The sequence below is a fragment of the Argentina anserina genome, chromosome 7, assembly GCF_933775445.1.
Source record: "Argentina anserina chromosome 7, drPotAnse1.1, whole genome shotgun sequence".
Classification (NCBI taxonomy): domain Eukaryota; kingdom Viridiplantae; phylum Streptophyta; class Magnoliopsida; order Rosales; family Rosaceae; genus Argentina; species Argentina anserina.
The window spans coordinates 7264624-7275720 of NC_065878.1; the positions used below are offsets into that span (position 1 = coordinate 7264624).

General features: G+C 37.3%; 1 long non-coding RNA gene across 2 annotated transcripts; it reads right to left on the minus strand.

The window, feature by feature from the left end:
* Positions 1-3317: 3317 nt before the first annotated feature.
* On the minus strand, positions 3318-5652 carry LOC126802957 (uncharacterized). Of its 2 annotated transcripts, none has more exons than XR_007673035.1 (5): positions 5194-5652; positions 4985-5109; positions 3935-4239; positions 3602-3638; positions 3318-3494 (listed from the first exon to the last, which is right to left on the minus strand). It is a non-coding gene; the product is annotated as an uncharacterized LOC126802957 (long non-coding RNA). The 2 variants fall into 2 exon arrangements; XR_007673036.1 differs by having other exon boundaries at positions 3935-4455.
* Between the last annotated feature and the right edge of the window lie 5445 nt (positions 5653-11097).

Genomic DNA, 11097 nt, shown 5'->3' on the forward strand with positions numbered 1-11097 from the left:
GATCATTTCTGAGTTCTCAATACAACTCAGACAACCAATTATTACAACCCAAATTCTAATCCATACACAAAATGGAAATGTAATAATTCTCACAAATCACTCACAAATCTCACAAATGAAAATACACAAATCCTCACACACGAATCCATGCTAAAATCTCACCACAAGTAGGATCCGAACGACTTCGAGCCTCTGTAGTCGTCACTCAACCACCACTAATCAGCACCTGCAGAATTATCCCCTACACCATCGAATTGGTGCACCGGGATTGTAAACACAAACCCGGTAAGCTTATAGCTCGTATGAGTAAAATCACAATACAGTTCGCATATCAATATATACGAAAGATCACAACACAACAAATATAAATGCCCCCATGAGCCAATGGTCAGCCCATCTGGTTGACCCAAAGAAATAGGAAATGAAAAGCTCATGAGGAAATTAAGTAACCCTTCTGGTTACCCAATGCATTTATAATACGGGTACCAAGAACGCTGGTACACATCTGTTACCCCTCTCGTAATACACCGTTGATATTGGATAGCCACCCGCTACCCAACATCCAAAATACACCGAGTACCCATGAGCAGATAACCACCCGTTACCTCACATGCAGTACTAAGGCAGACAGACTAGAGCTCTAACTGTATCGTAACTTTCGCCCGGCCAAAGGCTAGGTTCCGACTTGCCAAACACGCACAATAATCTCACATCATATTGTGCCAAAAATCAGGTCCGAAGACAATTCACATTTTAACAATCTCAATGTTAAAAATCACGTACAATAATCCCACATCATATTGTACCACACATCACGTCCGAAGACAAATCACAATTTTTTTTTAACATTCTCCGTGATAAAATCATGTACAATAATCACTCATCATATTGTACGTTTTAAAACTTTCACGATATCACCACAATAAAAATCATAACAGTATATTATATAGCAAACTATATATATTCGTATTTATTACCATTTATACAATATATACATAGTCCACTATATCCTATACATGTCATATTTCATAAACACCTGAAGAATTACGTACAATATTCTCACATACTCATGCTCAATTTTCCGTCACCGAAATGACTATTTTTAATGCATTAATAACAGTACGTAATTTAATGAACTATATATATATTATGTACCTATTACCATTATACTATATATATGTAGTCCACTAAATTATATACATGTTATAATTCATTTGATACACACACATGCCAAATGTTGAATCACCACAAGGGTAGATTCGTAAATTCAGTGAGATTTTACTCACCTTATTGACTTGAGCGTAATTCCTCAATTTCCGATAATAATCCCTTTCCTCGATTTAGCGATCACCTTAAAAAGATAAAACAAGAATTTAGAATCGTTTCGTAAACCTTTAAATGCCAAAACAGTAATATACGGTACTGTTCAGCAATTTTGGTTATACGAAGTTACTGTTCACTGTTCACTATTCACGGTTACTGTACAATACTCCATTAATACGTATTTCTGTACGTATAAATATTTAATACGTATTTCTGTACGTATAAATATTAAATACGTATTTCTGTACGTATAAATATTAAATACGTATTTTCTGTACGTATAAATATTAATACGTATTTCTATACGTATAAATATTAATACGTATTTCTGTACGTATAAATATTAATACGTATTTCTGTACGTATAAATATTAATACGTATTTCTGTACGTATACGTACGATTTAATGTAAATACAAATTCAGTAAATAAAATTTACTAAATTACCCTTTTTACAATTTACTTTTTACATTTACTGAAAGTAAATTATAATTACATTTACCGTAGGTAAAACTTAATTACATTTACCGCAGTAAATAAAAATTACATTTACGTTTACCGTACACAGTAAATTACCAAAATACCCCTTCATTCAAAACTAATTACACCGCCTCGTATGGCGGCGCGTGTGGCACACGCGCCACCTCCGGCCGGCAGCGCGTGGGGCCCACGCGCCGAGCCCAAAACCGGCGCGTGTGGCGCCACCACCACCCCAAAACCGTCCTCCTTCCTCCCCTCTTCCTCCCTCCGCTCCTAAGCAGCCCTTACACCACCCCACGCCTCCCCACGCGCCGCCTCTAGGCGGCGGTATCTCCTCTCCTCTTCCTCCTCCAATCCCCCACCAAAACACCACAAATCGATCCACAATTACAACAACAACATCACAATGACCAATCCTAGCTAAACCTCACCTTGATTCGAACCTTTGGATTGTCAAATCGACGTTGATGAGCTTGAGGTGCCGGCGGCCTTGCAGTTGAGAAGCGGCGGTGCTTGTCGCGGTTTCCAATAGCCGATTGTGTCACCGGAGGCACTAGGGGTGAGGAGAGATGATGGTGATGCAGCTCAAGTCTTGGTCTCACCGGTGGAGTGTTTTGGGCGACTGTGAATCGCGCGGTTTCGGTGAGAGGGAGAGGATGAGGTGACAGTGAGAGGGAGATGGAAAAGAGCGATCGGTGAGGGGGAGAGGGGGAGCGATCGGTGAGGGGGAGAGGGGGAGCGATCGGTGAGGGCGAGAGGGATCCGAGTGAGGGAGAGAGAGAGAAGGTCGGGAGAGTGAGAGAGAAGAGAGAAAGGGAGAGCGGCGGAATGAGAGAGAAGGGAGAGAAAGGGTTTCTGATTATGGAAACCCTAATCCCATAATTATCTATTTATACTAGTTTCCAAATCGGAAACTAACTTCCGACGTTAATAACTTTTACTTCCGACGTCCGATTCGAACGCGTCACATATACACGAACTCGTATCGACGAGCTCTACAACTTCCGTGAAGAAAGTTTTCACAACCGAGCGACGAAATGAAAGTTGATAAATTCGTTCGGAAACGTAACGTTTTCTTATTAAACGTTCTCGGAACGCTTCCGTTTCCGTTTCGTAACGATTGCTAACAACTCAAATTCGATTTAAAAACAAACTTCACAACTCAATAGAATTTAATTAAATTCAAATATTGTTTGAAAACGTGGGTTATTACAAGTGTCCACAAAAGGATTTGGCACTACAATAAGACCGACTGATATTCAGTGAAGTCTGGATAATTGGCCGGGTTATTGCAGCGCAACACTACTACAAAGTTCCCCAATGGGCACTGATAGATATTAGTACCTATTGGGGGCAAAGGGCACTGATATCAGTGTGTAATTGCATTAGCACCTGTGTAGCCACTAATATATTATCAGTGCCCTCTATAAGAGGTTCTAATGAGGTTTTACACTCTAATAAACATCAGTGACTTTAGAATGCTACTGATATCAGTGGCAAATTTGTGAAGTTATATTAAAAAAAAATCAGGTGCTAGTGGGCACCTTTAATTATTATACTGTACAATGTACTGTATTCTATATGTGTACTACAATACTAACTACAAATTTAATCATCAATACATAAACACAAAGACTCTTCATCCAGCAGCTGCAACTCTTCTTTGATGCTAACAACCTGCAATGACACAATCTGGGCAAGCAAGAGAGATCATGTTAGTAATATTAAATTTTGACTATAATTAAATAAATCATCTCTCTAGTTTGGTTGAATTCAGATTGATAGCAAATAAATCATACCTTTTCAGTGTGCTCTTTCATGACCAAATTCGGTACCCTGAAAAGAAGCAGATAGCATGTCAGATAAAAAAAATTCAGCAGTCTAGCAAATTCAAGGATCTTAAATATATTGAATGATTATGAATCCAGTAATAACTAAATCCAAAAAATAAATTGAAGAACTTAATATTCATCGTGTAAAATTCACAAGAATGAAACTGCTTGAGAGCAGCAAATGGAAACTCAGTAATTCAATATTAAGATATAGGTTAAAGAAAATTAAGAGGATTTGAAGTACTAGAAGACCATTGATAACGTTAGAAACAATTGAAAGAAGAAAAGAATGAGACTTACTAGCTTTCAAGCTCGACTTGTCAAAGCAACAAATATTCAACCATGGTAAGAGCATCAGTATGTAGATTCCTGGACAAGCGCTTTTCATCAATCCTACACGTTGGTATACATTAGATGTTGATTAGACGATACTGTAACTAACAAGATTGCTCATTTGTTTCCTCCCTTAACATACTTGAGTAGTTTTAATTTTTAAACCTAAAACATATCTAAAGAAATAATTTTGTCCCACAACTTGCGTGATTATAAGCAAGCATTATAGACATGGCACCTCTCATTAGACCACCCCACCATATAATTATCACCTACAGTAAGATTGCAAGTAAAAAATATAATAGCATCAATTCATGCAGAATCTATCATCATGATTTAACTATATGTGTCAAAGTCAATAAGATGTGAAAATATACAATATTGAAGATGACGAGGAGATTTCGGGGAACCTGAGCCTTTTGTAGTTTTGTATACATGGAAGGTATGCCATAAGCACCATAAGAGCAAACTCACCATCTGTTGAGTGCCTAAATATGCAATAAAGCAAGTTCGCAAGGAAAAAATATTGAATTTTAGAATTCATGATTTCACTCAACATATAAATTGATAATCTACGAGATTTATGGTATGTACAACATGTAAACCCTAAATATAAGTTGTAAAATTAAGCACTTAGTATTCAAGTCTGCAAACGTTTATGGGCATAAAAGCCGCCATATTTTACAATAAGTCATAAATCAGGTGACAACAAACAAGCAAATTTTCTAAATGGATGTCCAGGGAAAACCAAACTTAGGGTAGGAATTGTACCATGAATTTGAAATTGACTAGATGTCATGTCTTTTATTCATGCAAACACCAAGTCGATCAACTTTCAAATAACAGCAACTCGATTCCAATTCTAGTGTGAGTAAGATGACATAAATTAAGAAAAGATGTAAATATAGAAAATTCATATACAGGGAACAAGAAGCATTCTATTTCAAACTTTGACAAGAACAAAGATAACTAAAATAAAAAAAAGATGATATAAAAGAGAACTGAAGTTTTTGAAACCTAAGTAGCCTTGACTGGCAGCAATATGCAATGTCCTTGACCATAGCCGATTCTTCATGTAATTGCTCCTTGGTAGTAAAAAGCAGGAGCTCCTTCACTACATCTCCTTGGTGCTAGACTCGTACCTACAATACACCAACTTAATTAAGCACCTCAATGAAATACCCAAATCCTATTTTAAGACATGGAACATAATATATCATAATCACCATTTGGGAGACCGATCTTTCGTCCCAGCCTGAACTTATTTGCAACAGGAGATCCATTTGCGTGACCCCATTCGAGAGATAAGGGAGGAGAGAAGAGAGAGGAGAAACATATATAGGTATTGACGAAATAGTAATAAGCTAATCGAAGGCTACAATTTCGACGGAGGGATCTCCAGTACGAAAACCTTATTTCTAATTTCATAGCCATGACCTCTCTCTTGCTAACTGATTGTTGCGAGAGCGAGAGAAAGAGATGATCAAGGGACTTGTTTTATTGAAACCGCAAGAGAGCTTTTTGGTTCCGGCGGCCGCTGTGTTGGCTGCTCTGGAGCAGGCAACCGATCTAGAAGACTTAACAAGATCTGAAGTTTGAACTGTAAGGGGAGAGAGAAATTTGGGTGGGTTCAACTCTTTGCGCGACTCCATTCGAGAGAGAAGGGAGGAAAGAAGAGAAATAGATCTAGGTTTAGTGAAAAAATGTTTGAGAGACGATTCTACAGAACTAGAGAGAGTTTGGGGGATTGGGGGTGGGGGGCTTTGTTTGACGTTAGATCAGACTTACTTTAATCTGACGGTTACCTACGGACCTTGTTATATAGTGGATAAGTCTCAGCCCACGTGCTCCTTGCGTAATAATGCAAATAAGAGGCCACTTTCATGCGTATTTACAATTATATATATGTATATATCTGTCATTTGCTGTTACTCCGTACACTGATATTAGTAAATTGGAAAAACAACCCACCGACTTGTTCTAACAGTGTGATACTATTTCCATTTGCCACTGATGTCTTTGGGGTGGATAATGAGGGGCGCATTTCACACTGATGTACTGTTCAAGGAGTAATTTCACACTGATCAGCTGTTTAAGGAGGTGCTAATGGGGAACTTTGTAGTAGTGCAAGAACGTTAAATAAAAGAATCGGGCTGGGGAGGAGTTATATGGCGCGTTTGATTTCTCAAAAGGGATGGAAGCGTCTATGGTGCAGCGGCTTTATAAGGATCGAACTAAATGATTTCAAGAATTAAAGCATGCAGGGACAAAAGGGCCGGGATGATATGAATAAGGATGTGCATGGGTGTGAAGGCCGGGGACGTACCCATGGCATGGAGAAATTCTGGGTTAACTGGTTATGCCTATCAGGGCCGGCCTTGGGCAAAAGCCACTAAAGCACTAGTTTTGGGCCTCAATTTTAAGGGTCCCTAAAATTAATCATATACACATAGTAAAAAAAATTAAGTCGTGAAAGAAGGAGGCCACGTTCTTCTATCATTTTCAGTTTTCTGACTTTCTCTCTTCCTCTCTTTCTCTGATTCTCTCATCTGTAAAAAAATTGCTGTCACAGCTCCGGGACTTCTCGAAGATTCTCAACACCGCTGGCCCTTCGGCCAATCTCTCTCTGGTACGTTACTGGTCTCCCCTTTCAATTCTTTTCAATTTTGTATATGCTTTTGTTTGGAGAAAGTATGAAGAAAGATTGGGAATCTGTGGTGTTTGATAAAGTTGAAAAGATGTATGTGTGTTTTTCGATACAGATCTGAGCTTAGATATTAGATTGATAGATTCCATCAATATTTGGATTTCTGGCTCATTTGTTTTTTTCCGAAGCAATATGGTGAATGGAAAAGAATTCGCCAATCTTTGATTCATATAGGATGTAGAAATGTCTAGAACTCTAAATGATTAAATGGATTGTAAGGAAAACGAATTTGCAGGAGATTATTGCGTGCTTGGCTTGATGAAACTTAGTTTTAATTGGCTGCTTTGTTTACATAGTGTAGTTGTTAGTTATGGTAGCCTTTTCATGTTATTCATATTTCATCTCTTCTTTTGTATACCATATTGTGCTTTCTGGCCGTCAAGAAATTTATATTGTATGAGCTTATTAGTTTTTGGAATGAAAAACATGATGGCGAGGTCATGCTCATGATACAAATTGAACATTATTATCTGGTTTTATCATATTATGACAACAATTTTGTTATATTTTGCAGGGTGTTATATGGCTCCAATCAAGAAGTATCCTTATGGGGCTAAAAAAAGAAAAGAGATTCAGAAGAGAGAGGTGCTAAAGAAGGTTTGATAAGGCCTTGATCAGAGCTAAAGAAATTGCAAGTGAGATGGGAATTGCAGCTAAATTTCGTGAAAAGAGACTCAGTAAAAAGAAGAAGCATTTTGACGAAAGCGACAGTGACAATGAAGAAGTGACACAAGCTGCTCTTGAATCATTTAAGGTTGGTTACTTCTATTATATTATTAATCAAGCAATTTCTTCACTTCAATGTAGATTTGAACAGTTTAAGAAATATGAAGAAAATTTTGGGCTTTTATTCAAGTGGGAGAAGTTAAAGTCCACATATGATGAAACATTGATGAACTTTTGTATGAATCTTGAAAAGTTGTTCAAGGATGGTGATGAATCTGACATTATTGGGGCTGAACTATTTGAAGAGTTGAGCTATTTGAAAGGGTCTATACCAAAAGAAGCACGAAGAGCAGTTGATATGTTGAGCTACTTGAAGCAAATGGATGGTTGCTACCCAAATGCTTGGATTGCTTACAAACTTTTGTTAACCATACATGTTACTGTTGCATGTGCTGAGAGAAGCTTTTCGAAGTTAAAGTTGATCAAATCTTATCTTCGATCAACTATGTCTCAAGAAAGACTGAATGGTTTGGCTATGTTATCGATTGAAAAGGAGTTGGTGGAAAAGCTTGAGTGTTCGTTGATGATTGCTCGATTACTCGACATCAATATTTAACCCTGTAAGCATCGTAAGTAGTATAAAGCAAGAGGGTATCGTTCACAAACCGGGGATCCATCCAGGGCTTAGGATCACAACACTTAACACGAATCCATAAAGATATAAAAAGTTGATATACGTTTCGGATTGAATCATAAAAACAGTAAATAAAACCTAAACTAATATATACATGTGATCAACCAACCATCACATAAACAATCGCCAAAACAAATCATACAAAGCTAACGAAAATCAATTTCTAGTTCTCCTTTAAGAGTCATGCCGAGACACTATCATGAATAACTAAGGTTGGATCATGCAATTAGGGTCCTAAGCAGTAACCTAAACACATAGACACTTAACACATTCGATTCATTCCAAGCGGTCTTAATCGAAATCTAACATACTTATCCTACCATGCAACTTCAAAGCCACGCATATTGAATTCATTAAGCATGTCACCTACTTAACCCCCAATCATGCAATTTCGAAAATCACATAGAAAAGATAAACATGTTCATAGCATAAGTCATAAATCCAACAACCTAAATATCATGCTACAAGCGTATACATAACACTTAAATACTTTCGAAATCATTCAATAACAAGGCACGGCAGAAACCAAAATCATAGAACTAAAAACCTAAAATCACAACCTTATATAATTTGAAACAAGTAACTATCTCATAGACAAAATCGAAACAAGTTTACTCTACACAAATCGCATGCTTCATCCAAGAACAAGAACAAAACCAAAACCGAATTTAGACAAGAGAGAATCATGGTTACACTTTATAAATCAAGCAATCCACAAGTGTAGCCGAGACTTCTATGGATGAAACCTTCTTCACAAGCGTGTTTGAAGGCTCTTGATTGGTGGGGAATGATGGAATCGGTTTTAGGATTTCTTGGAATGGTGAAGGATGAATTCGGCAGAGCTATGGCTGTGTTTGTGTGTAGGGTTGATGATCTTGCTGAATGGAGAGGCCGGCCTCTATATATAGAGGTCTAGGAAGCCTTCTTGCCGTGCCAAAAGGAAATAGAATCCAATTGGGAAACTGAAATCCTCTTTGTTATGGATTTGATTCATGTACTCCATATCAAACTTGATGTAGGAAACCAAGTCCAATAGGGAGATCTCTAAAGGGCAGCTCGGCAACAATCTTGGTCCAACTAGGAGTAGCTAGGCCGGCCTCCTCTTCTCCTTCTTCAACTCGAATATGATTTCCTTGTTCAACTAGGAATGCAACTCGGCAACTCTCATTTCTTTCCAAATATGATTTGTCTTTCCTGAAAAGAAATCGTCGATTAAGGAATAGGAAAGAATGAAAATAGGAAAGTAGAGTCCTAGTCGAGTAAGGAATCCTAACTCAATCAGGAGTTCTAACACTTAGCACAATTTCATCATCAATTCATCTAAGTTCGAAATAGTTCTATTCAAAACGTACATATAACAAATATGAACCTAAAACAACTAAATAAGAAGTAGCAAAGCATAAGAATAGGGCATATATACATTAAGAACGTCACACTTTGTGCTCCTATCATTCGTGCTCCTATCATTCGTGCTTAATTGACACTTTTGCTTCTAAGAATGCAAGAACGGCAATTTTTGAGTAAAAGGTACTGATATTTATAACTTTTATATTTTTGTTTCAAACATTATAGCATTTTATTATTATTGAAAGTTTTATTGCTATGTTTTGTTGTTTCAAAAAATTTATTGTTTCAAAAAGTTTTTTAACAATGGGCCCCAATTTTTCTAGTCGCTTTGAGCCCCGAAAATCTCAGAGCCGGTCCTGAAACCTATGACTAGGGTGATCAAACTAAATGTGGATGGGGCTTCGTTTCTATGGTACTGTAGCTGTGGTGTCGAGAGGAAAATGAAGTTTATAGCAGTGCCGGGTATAAAGGTTTGTTATCGAATGGATTAAAGTTTTGCTTGCAAGCAGCTGGTTTCCCACTGGTTGAAATTGAAGGTGATGCTCATAATGTTCTCTTGGCACCTACTCTAATTAATCATCAAGAAGATTTCAGTCCGGAGCGAGTCCGAAGCTAAGGTACATATGACTTGTACCATTAGAAATTGTAACACGACTGTGGCTCGTCTAGGGTTGGCAATGGGTAGAGTAGGGTCAGGAGGTCAAAATATCATACTCATACCCAATTTCAATTACGTCATCATACCCGCCACAATCTCCGTTAGAAAGTAATGAGTATTTCCCGTCCCCATACCCGCTGTTTTTACATTATTTCAACTTAAACCAATACAAGTCTAGTTCAAAATAAAATAATAACTATAAAAAACTTTTTATTTATATATATATATATATATTAATTAAGTAATATTAAAAAACCATATATATTATATATTTTATTCTTATTGGGTGGGGATGGGAATATGATCAAAATATCATCCACGTCCGTTACCTGATTCCATATTTCGAATATAGGGGATCCCCATACCCGTTTCCCTTTTTACCCATTACACAGCCTCATTAGGGTCTAATACCCGTGAATACCCTACCCGATGGGTAATATTACCATCCCTAGGCTCGTCATGCTTACAGAGAGTATTTTCGGGTAGGGTCGAATACCCGTGAATATCCTACCCGAAAATACTCTTTGTTTTAACAAGTTTTTTTAGTTTTTTTATTCCCCCTAGCACAATAATGATGTCATTGCTACCTAGCTTAAGCTCTATCCTCAGGCCATAAGGTATCCTCAGACAAAAGGTAACCGACCAGAACCGAGCAATTTAATACAAAGTAACACAGCTGCTAAACACCAACTGAGTGTGAACGTTGTAGTATTGAAATTTTGAAAAAAAAATCATATATCTACATAACACCGACTATTAAAACTTTAAAAAAAAATACATATCTGCTCAAAATGTAAACGTTCCAGTATTATAATGTTTCAGAGTAATGAAAATTCCGGAATTTGTATGTACATCACATTTACTAGGAATATTCAAGTGTGCATGGAATTGGAGGAAGAAGAAAGAGAATATTCTAGGAATCTTTCTCGCCTTCTGCACCCAATTACCTATACATTTGAATACACCACACACTGGTTTGTATAACTTCAAAGCTGGATGAACAATCGTGTTATGCATGTAATAGTTCTCATCCTGAAACTGTACATATGGGTGAGACC